At 28.7% G+C, this 14,026-nt stretch overlaps 1 pseudogene; it reads left to right on the top strand.

The window, feature by feature from the left end:
- Window positions 1-5,179: 5,179 nt before the first annotated feature.
- On the top strand, window positions 5,180-6,711 carry LOC105777886 (3-ketoacyl-CoA synthase 19-like; annotated as a pseudogene).
- Window positions 6,712-14,026: the final 7,315 nt, after the last annotated feature.

A 14,026-nucleotide genomic window follows, 5' to 3' on the forward strand; every position in this document is an offset into this window, starting at 1 on the left:
CTTTTTGTACTTTTTTTTTTTGGTGGATAAAGGATTGATTTTTATTATTAAATAGATTAATTTAATTCATATATTATTAAAAAGAATTAAATAAGATTAAATTGTAGTAAAGTTAACATTTGCTGTTTAAAAAATAACATAATTATTATTTTTTGTAATTTAACTACAAACAAAGATTTTATTTGCAATAGGGTTGAGCAAGAAAATCGAGATACAATAAAACAAAAACTCAAATCGAGGTGTTTAAACAATTAATGAAAAATAAATTAAAAATTTGCGATTAAATAAACCAAACCAAATTCTATTTAATTTATAATTAAATTATTTTTATGATGCAAAAATATTTTATATTTAAAATAACGAAAATAATTTAAATTTTCTATATAAAAGTTACTGATTTTTTTATTTGCTTCAAAAATTATTATTTTTAGAAATACTCATAAAAGGACTTTGAATTTTATCAATTAATGTTTTAATATCATAAAACAAAACTCATTTTTTTTAAAAATAAGTCAAAAAACCCAAAACTCAAAAATAGCATGAAAAACTAAGAATGGAACCGAACTATAATGGATGATTCAAAAAATCCGAAATACTCAATTGAACCGAGCCGAACTTACTCCGAATTTACTGAACCATTAAAAAAATTTAAAATACCAACTCTCTTAAAAAGTAAATTATATATTTTTAAAACAATAAATGTTAACTCCTTTAAAATTTGACCTCATTTTGATTCTTTTAATAGTAGAATGACTAAATTGACCCATTTTAATAGTAGAGGAATTAATTTTATCAAAACCCTATAATAGAGGGACTTGTTAAATACATGACTAATATATTAAAAAACCCTTAAACTATTTTTGTACTTAATTAAGCTCCTATCCTATTATTTTTATCCATAAAAGTCATTGATTTTAATATTAAAGTACAATTATTTTGACTTTTAAACTAATTTGCATTTTATGCTGATATGATGTGAATATGACGAGAATAATTTATTAAATAAAAATAAAATAGTAGTTTATTTTTTAGTTTTCTTCATGTTTATTTTACGACCCATGTTCAGGATTTGTGACTGCTCTTCCCAACAATTTCGTCTCCAAGGTTTGAACCTATATCTCCTCTTGGAAGTACAATGTACCTTACCATTACACCTAATACTTATCAATATAAAATAATAATTTTGAAAGTAAAATAAAATGTTATTTTAAATTTTCTTGAAAATACTTAAATATAGATATAACACATTTAATCACTTTTTTCTAAAACTTACACCCTTTTTTAAATTTTGCAAAAACATATTTTTCATAAGGTCATTTTCAAATGTTTTGTAGAGTAATTGCATCAATTATATAATTTTTTTTTAAAAAAATTAAAAGTAATATTTTATATTTTTTTTGTAGGGGACCTCACAGTAACAGAAGTAGATTTCTTTCTTAGGGTGAGTTTGGATGGACGGTGCGTTTACCTGCGGTTAGTGTAAAAACAGCGGTGGCGGTAAGTTAGAGACTATAGCGATACTGTAGCGTGTGACAAAAAGTAAGCTAAACACACCACACAATACCTAATCGCCCATCCAAACCCACCCTTAGGTATTAAATCATGGTGTCATATCTCAAATTTCTAATTGATAATATTGTAAAATTATAGTAAAATTGAGTTTCTGACCTAGTGATTAAGAGTCAGTGAAATTATCTTTGAGATTTGAGGTTGATTCTCTTCACTTACAAATTCTTTTTCTTTTAAAGCCTGTGTCGTCCACCCCTAGCTAGCAAATTGTTAGATTTTAGTCTGACTCAAACACTTTCATTTTTTTTCTCTTCTTTTCCCCTGTTGTCATCCCCTTCCATTCTATTTCCTCTCAATTTTCCTTTCTTTTCTCCCTTTTTCTTCCCTTTTTTTCTCTTCACCCGTGTGCCACCCCTTTGTGTTCTCTTCTTCTTTTTCTTTTCTTCTTGCCGAATTACTAATTACTTTGGCTGAATTCCTAAAGCAACTGTGCTAAGTTTTTTGAAAATTTGATCAAAATAGCGATTTTTAGACCAAACGTTTTTAGTTGATCATTCTGGTGGCTAATGTAACCTTCAAGATTTGGCTATAATATCTAGGCTGGATTTGGGAGGTTATACCTGAAGTTAACATTGTTGAAAGGATTTTACTTAAATATCACCTTTGATCCAAATAAAACTAAACTAATATCGTAAAACGAATAAAAACACTTATAATTTAAAAATAATAATGATAACACTTTCAAATAATGAACCGATAAGAAAAATTGGTTGGGATTTGTCAACGTTGATAGTACTGCAAACACCGTTTACATGCGTTTAAAATCAAAGAATGACAAAATCAATTAATTTATTAAATTGATAGAACCCATCTCTAAGCTTGCGGTTCTTTTATTGCTCATGAGTTTGATGAGTTTTTTTTTTTAGTCTTATATTTTAGTCAATTTCTCTTAAATATTCAATAGACGTTTAAACTTAGATGAATCAACAATGTCTTTACTCTCTTACCACCAATTTTTTAATTATATTGAGTTTTTTATCATTTATACCAATTGAAATTGTCGGAAATTTATAGGGATAAACTATAGTCAAGTCACTAAATTATTAATAAGTTTATGTTTTTGTTATTCAACTTTAAAACGTTACATAACGGTACTTGAACTTTTGAAAGTTTTCATTGAAATTATTGAACTATTCAAAAGTTTTTGTTTAAGTCACGAGGCTTCTAAGGGTTTTGTTTTAAGAGAGAGCTCCAAATGACGATTTGATGATCGGTATGGTGAATCAATACCCATTGACAAGTAGAAGAACATGCCCTAGATCCAAGTCGATCTATTAATTAGTGTCGGAGATCGGAGAAGAAAACTGTTTGGATTTTGATTTATAGATTTGTAATGTTCAAAGTTGTTTTATGAAAAAGAAAACTAAATTGTAGAAGATAAGAGGAAGAAGAGCTTCTGATTGTTGCAGGCAGCGCGAACATAGAAGGAACAACTCAGTGACTTAAATGAAAGTTGCAAATAGTTAACGGACCATTTTATAATTTTTTAAAGTTGAGTGATCGAAACATAAACTTACTAATACTTTAGTGACCTTAAATGTAGTTTATCCAATTTATAATCGAATTAGATCTTTCTCTATTATCAACTAAATCAATTCATATTGATGAATCAATATTACAGATTTGGGATATTAGAAAACATGACACAATGATCCGAAACGGACTAAGAAGTACCTTTGATATATGTAAACCCTATATGCCCATATTTATTTTATCTAAATAAAATTATTGTTTTTAAAAAATTATTATTAATAACAATCATGGACAATAATAATACAAAAACATGAGATATAGTAAAACAAATAAATAAATCATTATAAAATACAAAAATATCATGCCTTCGAATAATCTAAAACAAAAGAACAAATTGATAGCAATTGCAATACTCAAATAATTCAGAAATAAACTAGAAATGTATCAACTTGATCAAACCGCTGAAATTTTCATCCTAATCTTGTCATCATCAAATCAACATGATGATTAACACCGCTCAACTAAGAAAATTTTGTCAAAAGCCTCAAGACATCCACTGCATTTGTGATGCACAAAAGACAAGTCACAGATTGTCTATCATCATTATCATCTCGAATCTATCATCGTCACTATAATCTATTATGATAAAAACCCTTCGAGAACGATTCCTAATAGATTTGACCGCACCCTTATATTAGCAAATCTCATATATACACCAAAATATGATTAAAAATTAAAAGTAAAAATAAAATATCTACTTTCAAGGAAAACAAATTAGATAAAACAAAAACCACAAAATTAACGTGTATTGAAATTAAAAACAAAACAAAATTAAAAAAGAATGTTGAAGAACCGCTACTAGCTCGAAAGCTAACGTTGAAGAAATAAAAAATATTTTATTTTTCTTTATGCATAATTATTTATTAAATAAAATTATTATTTAACTACAATTTAAAAACTTGTGATGCATACTACAAAGAAATTTATGGTGTAAATTTTTTTAACACCTTTATGGAGACTGTCCTGTAAGGATTTCCCAATTATAAATCATATGCTATTTGACATCAAATATGGGATTGAAAAATATAACATAAGTATCATAATTAGCATGATAAATTATTATGGATGGATATAAAGCTTTTGCACTGCAAAATTTCTATTTCCAACCTCTAAAAATTAGAACATATGAAGACATGTTTATACTATTCCTTTTATGAAGATTTTCATTAAATTATTTATATATATATATATATAACATTATGAATTTTGTTTTAAAGGTTTCATTATTTGATATTTTTAATTAAATTAATATCTTATTTATTCGTGACATGAAATTAATAAAATAAATAAATAATAATATAAATATAATAGCATTCCCAATTAATTGATGTTCAACAATATTTCTTAATAAGATGTTAACATTTTTAATGATGTTCATAAAACTATACACTTTTAATGCATATATAAATATTTTTTTATATTTTTTTAACATTAATCTCATTACATGTTTTTATCATATATGCTCTTTTTGATACAATGTTTAGAACTACTCATAGCCCCTCCCTAACTGTTAAATAGGATGATAATATGTTTCAGCACATTCGAACCCACGTCCTTCACTGACAATAATATCAATACCAATTGAGCTAAAACTTAATCAACATTTTTACCTCAACATAATTCAATTCTAGCTTGGCCTGAAATTAAATATTAATTTATCTATCTCGAATTCGACTTGAAAAATTAAAGTTATACTCAAATCCGACCCGACGTAATATGCTACAATTTTTTTTTTTACATTTTATCATAGTAGAATAATAATTTTATTATTTTTAATAATACTATTAATTATTTTTAAGTACAATTATATTAGGGCAAATATTAATATAAATTTTATTATATATTTTAAATTAACATTATATATATAAAAGAGGACTTGATTAATTAAAAAATTGGTACTTGAAGCGGGCAGGTTTTCCCTAAACCGGACTTGATTAATTAAAAAATTAAATCCGTCTCCAAACCCGATTTCAAAAATAAAAATTCCCAACCCCTATAGGATCGGGTCAGTTTGCAACCTGTCGGGTACAGGTTTTTCCATCCGAATAACCCAATTGAAGACTATAAATAGACAGATCTTGATCTCATATACAAACATCCCATCACCATCGCATTCTCTAAGCTTTTCAATGGAGTTTTTAATGAAAATATGTCTCCTATTCCTTTGTAGCTTCATTTCCTACTTTGTTAACATGTTTTTTCAGAAGAGAAATCAACATTGCTATATGTTGGGTTACGAGTGTTTCAAGGCTGCCGGTGATAGAAAGCTCGATACTGATGCTTGTGTGAGAGTTGTGATGAGGAACAAGAAGCTTGGTCTGGACCAATACAGGTTTCTTTTAAAAACCATTGTTAGTTCTGGTCTTGGTGAAGAAACTTATGGTCCAAGGAATGTTGTTGATGGTAGAGAAGAATTTCCTTCGGAAAACGATGCACATGCCGAGATGGATGAGATCATGTTCAGCACTCTCGATAATCTATTCGAGAAAACGGGAGTTTACCCGTCAGAAATCGACATACTCGTCATCAATATCTCGTTGTTTTCACCTGCACCGTCGTTAACATCCCGGATTATAAACAGGTACAAGATGGTTGCAATCGATCTGGTGAAGCAGTTGTTCAAGACATACAAGAACCAGTTCGCCATCGTTGTGAGCACCGAATCAATCGCTAGGCATTGGTACTGCGGCAAAGAGAAATCGATGATGTTATCGAATTGCCTGTTCCGTAACGGAGGGTGGTCGATCCTCTTAACAAACAAAAGGGGTTTGAAGGATCGATGCTTGTTGAAGTTAAAGTGTACCGTAAGACCCAATATAGGATACGATGACGAAGCATTTGGATGTTGCATACAGGTTGAAGATCCATAAGGCTACCAAGGTTTCCGCCTTACTAAAAGCATAATAAAAGCTGTTACTAAAGCTTTTACAGAGAATTCCAAGCTCCTATTGCCAAAAATATTACCAGTTTCGGAACTGCTTCGATATGCAATATCAACTCTCGGGAAAAAATCAACCGAAGTAAGTTTCGATTTAAATCTCAAGTCTGAGGTTGATTATTTTTGTTTCCATCCAGGTGGAAAGGCATTGATTGATAGACTTGGGAAGAGTTTGGGACTTAGTGAATATGACTTAGAGCCAACTAGAATGACACTATACAGATTTGGGAACACATCAGCAAGTGGTTTATGGTATATTTTGAGTTACATGGAAGCTAAGAAGAGGTTGAAGAAAGGTGATAAGATTCTCGTGGTGGGCCTTGGAGCTGGGTTCATGTGCAACAACTGCGTGTAGGAAGTAATGAAGGATGGTTTGGAGGATACTAGGGTTTGGGAAGATTGCTTGATGAGTACCCTAGAAAAGACCTGGTCAAATATCCCTTCACTGAGAAGTATAGTTGGACCAATGATGAGTGCTTGAACTTTGTCAGGATTGACAACAGAATGTATTATTAACAATTTACTTTTTGAATTATACCCTTTCTTTTTAATTTATTTTGTTTTAAATTATCTCAAAAAGTGCTAAAGTGGGTGATGCCACTGAATCAGAAAAATGTTTTGAAGTGTGAAAATTATTGGAACGATTTGTGGGTTTTGGCCATAGTAAACCATGTGAGACCATTGAAGCTAGTGATCAGTTGCAATTGTTTAACTCTTCCTTTCAATTTCTAACTCTTTTACTCGTTTTCATTTAGAAAAATTATTTGATATAGCCATAAAAATTGGCATTATATCCATTTAATGTATAATAAAAATGTAAAAAAAAATATATATAAACAAAATTAATAGAAAGTAAGTAAAAAAACATGTGCAGTTAAAATATTTTATTGAAAATGTATTAAATATTAACACTTTTGGTTACTAATTTTTTATCGGTGAAAGAATTTATCAAGTCCTTCTATTTTAAGGATTAGATTAAATTAATCTCTATTATTAAATAGGAAAAGGATTGTATGAAATAGTGACGCCACGTCATCTCTATATTTTTTAATAGTTTTATGTCACCATTTTCATCCTGAATTTCAGCATTTTCATCCTGAAATAAATCAAATCCAAATTAAAATCTTGAAATTCAGGATAAAATTACTAATGTGGCATAAAACTATTGAAAAGGGATAATATCCTTATTTCATACAATCATTTCTCTATTAAATAGATCAATTTAATTTTGTACTATTAAAAAGAATCAAATAAGACCAAATTATAATAGAGTTAACATTTGTTGTTTAAAAATGACATGGAAATTATTTTTTCTTTTGCAATTCAACTACGAACAAAAATTTCATTTGCAAGAGGGTTGACTAAGAAAATTCGAGATACCAAAAACCAACCCAAATTGAGATATTTGGACTATTTATAAAATATAAGTTAAAAATTATGATTGAACGAACCAAACCAAATTCTATTTAGTTTATAATTAAATTAATATTTTATGATGTAAAATTATTTTATATTTAAAATAGTGAGAATAATTTAAAATTTCTATATAGAAAATAATGTTTTAAAAATATTATATAAAATTTATTAATTTTTTAGTTTAAGAGTTTTGAGATTTCTATTCGCTTAAAAATTATTATTTTTAGAAATACTCATAATTTTTGAAAACTTATCAATTAATGTTAAAAATTATAAAACAAAACTCATTTTGTCAAAATATGTCAAAAACCTAAAACTCAAAAACTTGATCGAACCAAACCAAACTCACAATAGTTAAAAAGTCAAAAAAAACCCTAATTTGTGGAACCATTAAAAAAGTTCAAAATATTAACCATGTTAAAAGAAATATATAATTTTTTGAACTACAAAAGTTAACTCCATTAAAATTTGACCTTATTTTTTTTCTTTTAATAATATAATGACTAAATTAACTCATTTTAATAGTAGAAGAGTTTATTTGATCAAATCTCTATAATAGAGGAAGTTGGTAAATACATGGCTAATATATTTGAAAAAGTCCTTAAACTATTTTTGCACTTAAATAAGCTACTATCCTACCATAAAAGTCATTAATTTTAATATTAAAGTAAAATTATTTTGAATTTTTAAACTAATTTACATTTTATGATGATGTGATGTGAATATGATGTGAAGAATTTATTAAATAAAAATAAAATAATAATTTTGAAAGTAAAACAAAATGTTATTTTAAGTTTTTCTTGAAAAACTTATATACATAACACACTTAATCATTCTTTTGAAAATTTTGATAACTCTCTTAAATTTTATGTTGATGTTATAATTGTCTAGGATTTCTATTATATCAACAAAAAATTAAGATAAGAGCCTAAAATTCAAAATAATTCATTCGTATGAACTTTTTTTTTTATAATTTCATTATAGATTCTAATCATATATTCTCTTTTTGATACAATGCCTAGAACTACTCATAGCCTCTTCCCAACCCTTAAGTTGGAGGATAATGCGCTTCAACACACTCAAACTCACGTTCTCCTATACTGACAACAATGTCTATGCTAATCGAACTAAGATCTAATCGACAAAATCATAGGATAGGAAGTTATTTAACTATAAAAAAATTGAAGAGCTTGTTTAAACAAAGTGAGATACTTTAACAGGTTTTTTAATATATTACCCTAAATACATTCATATTTTTTTTTTATCTATAACATCTAAAAGATAATATTCGAATCTAGAAGAAAACAGTAGCATTCAACTAAAAAAATTATGAATCGCATGTGTTCATTTACCTGTATTCTATGCTTTATCAGCACATCTCAATCTGGCTTGCAACTTTGGCTAGCTAGTTTCTATTTTTGGTACATTAATTATGACTGTCTAACTATTTGACAATAAATAACAATAACCCAGGGACAATGTATCCGTTCTAAATTTTTTAGCATTCATGAGTTTATTAACCATGCTATCATGCACATTCATAATAATCAAGAAAACAGTAGGTCATGAACTAAATTTTCTATCCCCTACCATTTAAATTACGGTTTCTAATTAATCTCATCTATATTAAATTATGCACATTTAAAGTTGTCCCTAACATAATTACAAATTTCTGAATACAGGATGGTTGATTTGGAGGCAGCTAAGCAATAGTAAACATTATGATTTATGGGATATGGTGGGGATTTGTTATTAAGGTTTTAATTGGATTAAATTTATCAATTTCTTTGTTTAGAACTTATCAGTTTCAATGTTAAACTTCATACTTTTAGGTTATTGAATTAATTAAAATTAGATTATTAGATTATAGTTTTAATTATTTTATGATGTGTTACTATTGTGTCGGATTTATATGTACAATTTATAATTGTAACTTAATTTCAGAAATGATAAATTGTGTTATTTCTTTGTTTTAAAGTAATTGAAGTTTATTCAATTTTTACGTCTTATTAATATGTTTTATATAGACTTTGACTTTTAGTATTTTTATATTGTATTTGTATTATTTTATGTGACAAGTTTTTAGTGCCTTAAAATGTTGGTAGTATTAGAGGCGAAGTCAAAAATATTTTTAAGAGGGTCAAAATTAAATTATAATTTTTAATAACTTAACTCTTTATAATTTTAAAAAATTTAAATTTAAATTTTATATTTTAGAAAAATAAAGTAATAATTTTTTTATTAATTTAAAATTTTAAAATGATTAAAAAGTCTAAATGAATAATTTTTTATTTTAAGAGAGATTGAGCCCTACCAGCCCTCGTTAGGTACGCCGTCTCTGCTATTAAACTTGATGAGCCTAAAAAGACATGTTGAGCCTGTAAAGGCAATGTCAAGCTTGAAAAGGTGGAAAACTTTAGTTGCAGTGCACTTGAAAAAGGCTAGAATGTGCACGATCTTTATCCTTGCGCGGATCAAGTTAAAATGTGTTGACTCATTTATCCACGAGTTACACATGACACGATATTTATCTTTGTATGATTCTTAAAAATATTAGTAATTTTTTATAATAATATATGTTTTACCTCTTGTGACTGAAAATGTTAAAATGTGCTCACTCATTTACCGGTGAAATATACATGGTACGATATTTATCCTTGCATAAATTAAAAATATATTAATATTTTTTTCAATAATAAATATTTATCTCTAGACAGAATATATATACCTGAAAAGATTAGAATGCGTTCACTTATTTATTAATGAGGTATACATGACATAGCATTTATCTCTAGGTGACTCGGGAAAATATGAATAATTTTACCTTTCGTCAAAGTGTCTAAATAGTATTTGAATTCATACGGATAAGTTACGGAACCAAATAAAAAATTGTGGGTTGACAATTAGCTGTCTTTTAAGAGGCCATGACTAGAAATCTTGAATGCTTGCGAGAAAAAAAAAAAAGAAAGAAAATATATATATATAGCTTATACTAGGTAAATGCACAACTGCTCGACGAGAGTGTACACATACACCTCTCGGGGGTTTACGAAACCCCGTCATGCTCCCATTTTTTCTATGGAAACTTCATTGTTCACCAAGCTCCGACCACCACCGTCAGTTCTTAAATGGGGTGAATCAACCAACACCACCACAATTTCTGCTTTGTTTGATCTTTAAATCAATAAAGAGTTGGTTCCCATTTTGCACAGTGTCTTTTATCCATAAAATAACATGATAAGAAAAGTTGGAAATTTTAGATCTCAAGTTAAATTTCATTTATGTTATAAATTTGTGGTTTGTTGTTCTTTAACCCAGATGATAATTACTTCGTTTCTCTAATATTGAAAAAAATACATATCACCACCAAAATAATCCATAAAAAAAAAAACAGAGAGAAATACAATACATTATCGGTACAGGTTGTGGATGCAAATAGAGTAGAGATTATGTTTTGGATTTATGTTCAAGTCATATGTGGATCAGCAACATGTATTGTTAGAAATGGCCTTGCATGGTCGATGGGGATCAAATCAAAGATTTCATTGCTCGCTCTGTTTTCCTTGTGTTTTCAGCTTCAATTTCTTTTGCCTGGATTGTGCTGGATAATCTTGTCAAATCTATTCGAATTAGAAATTTGAGTTATTGAACTCGAAGTCTTAAAATTTGATTCGATAAAAAATAATAATAATTTGAATTCAAACCCGAATTCATCCTAAGCTAAATTGTTTATTTACTTGAATTAATTTAAAATAATTTGAACTCGAACATGTTAGAATCTAAAATACTTCGAATCCATATAACTTGATTTGCAAAATCCAAACTCAAAACAATTCAAACCTAAAATGCCCCAAAAATTTTAAAACTTTAATTAATTTGATTCAAATGCATCCGACTCACCCAATTGAAGACAAATCTACTTGGATCTACTAGTTTTTTTAATGTACCTTATCTATGAAAGGCTTTAAAATTGAATATGAAATATTACATATTGTTGAGTATTTTTCTGTTGTATCTCATTGAAGGGGACAATTAAATATTTATACACATGGTTACTGTTCATGAAATTGATATTCTTAGTAGGCTCTATACATGCTGGACACATATACTGTTTTGGTTTCTCTGATGGACTTCGTGGCCTCACATGCAAACTCTTTGGGTCTATGCGAACTGAAATTGCAGACTCCCTGTGCGAGCACTCCTCGGCATATGCGAATTGAGACTGTGAACTCCCCTAGCTAAGCCCTCACTATAAGGCCTGCACACATCATCTAGTAGAGCTCAGTCGGGTCACGGGTAGGCAACCCAAACTTTATCTAAATTTTAGGTTGGTAATCATAAATACATAACAAGTAGTTTTATCCATGAGTTTAGTCACCCACCCTAATTGAGATAGATGTGAGCATGACATTTTTCATTTTGGTCACGTCGAGGTTGAATTAAAGATTAATGGCAAAAATATATAAAGGTTAATAAAAGATTATATATTTTTAATAGTTTATTATTTTATGAATAACAAAATGAGTTGTTGGGTCGAATTGAATTTTGCCTCAACTTAGATTTTTTTTTCAATTAGGCCCTATTTTTCTTTTAATCAGGCTCAATCCAGCTAGCCCATGCACATGTCCACAACATTTAAAGGAAATATGTGGAATAGTTGGCAAAATTTTCATCCACTATTATTGAATCATTAACGACGGTTGACCCATTGAAACAAGTAGTTTCTTTTGAAGTGTCTCCTTAAAATTAATTGAGTATTAATTTGTTGCTGCATTATTTGAAATTTACGAGTTTGAAATGTATAATGTTCCCTCAATGATTTGGGTAATATATGGACATAATTTTATTTATTTATTTATGTTGCAATCATTACTAGATAAGTGTGAAATCGAACCAAAAAGAAAATCCAAAAGTCGTTGAAAATAAATGTTAATTGCAAGATGCAACTTGAAAAACAGACTTAAATTTCAATGGATGAAGCCGATAACTTTAGGGAGTGCGGGGGTTGGGATTTAAAATTCAATGAGAAGCTGAAAAGTTAGTTGAAAAATAGGTGATGGGATACATGTGTGGCGGCTTTGGTTAACCACTCATTAAACTGTGACATTTTAGTGCATAAACCTCAGCCTGAACGTATGAATCCACAATGCCTTGAGCACGAAGTAATCTCTATTTTCTTTCGTATTTTATTGAAACAATGAACTTGTTTTTGGCTATTTTACCAAATTGACTCAAAAAAGTTTGATATTTATAAAAATGACTCAAGTTTAAAAATAATCACCAAAATAATTTGAAATGAACAGTAAAAAGGGGTTTTGCCTGGTCAATGGCCGGCACCACTTGATATTTTAGACCCATGATTACCTGATGATTGCGTCAGACTTTAAAAAAATTAAATTTTTTGGTTCTGACCTGTCAATGACCGGCACCAGTATATTTTTTTAAAATCGTATCATACTGGTATACAAAAATTTAAAAAAAAAACAAAAAAAATTTTTAGTGCTGGCCTGTCAATGGTCGGCACTAGTATATGAAAAAAAAAATTTAGGCGCTGCCTTATCAATTGTCAGCACCAATATACGAAAAAAAAATTTTGTGCTGGCCTGTCAATGGTCGGCACCACCAGTACAAAAAAATTTGTTTTGGGTGCTGGCCGGCACCAGCAGTACGAAAAAAAATTTTATGTGCTGGTCTATCAATGGCCGGCACCACCAGTATGAAAAAAAATTTTTTGGTGCTGCCCTGTCAATGTCCGGTACCAGCAGTATGAAAAAAAAATTTTGGGTGCTAACCTGTGAATGGCCGGCACCAATTTAAAAAAAAAATTGGTGTTGGCCTGTCAATGACCGAGACCAATATACGAAAAAAAATTTAGGTGCTAGACTTCTAATGGTTGGCATCAAACTTTATATATAGTGGGTGGTTTGGGTTCTGATAGTGTAAATGGAATGAGAAAAAAAATTAAGAGAGTCATCAAAATGAGAGTGTTTTGTAGTATATCATCAAATGAGTTTTTTTGGAGTGGATTGTATATGGAGTTTTTCGTAGTGTACAACTGAATTTCGGGGTTGAATTATATACTGTCATATTTTAATGGAGTTGAATTATATACTGTCATATTCACCCTAAAGGTTATGACATTAAGAGTTGGATGATTATTTGCACCATATATGGCTAATCGAGTTGTCCAACGTAGATGGACATTATCTATGGTGCAATAGTGTTTATTCCACAACTAGGTTGTGGTTGGAACCGGTTGGTAGAGTCTCACATGCAAAGGTATCTCATGGGAGAATGGAAGAAGAAAAAGTCTAGAGCAGAAGACGATTAATTGTGAAGAAACTAGTATCGATGCAACGTAGACCTGATTCAAGCAGAAGACGATTAATTGTGAAGAAACTAGTATTAAAAATAATTGTATTATTTCTTAAGAATGTTTGTATTTTTTTATATCTGTAAATTTAATATAGTTGTTTAGGATTTAAGGTTTCATTTTTATATTTTTGTGTAATAATTTCATAGAATGTTTGTATTTTTATATGTAATTTAATTTAATCTGTAATATATAAA

This window comes from Gossypium raimondii, chromosome 10 (genome assembly GCF_025698545.1).
Source record: "Gossypium raimondii isolate GPD5lz chromosome 10, ASM2569854v1, whole genome shotgun sequence".
Lineage (NCBI taxonomy): Eukaryota > Viridiplantae > Streptophyta > Magnoliopsida > Malvales > Malvaceae > Gossypium > Gossypium raimondii.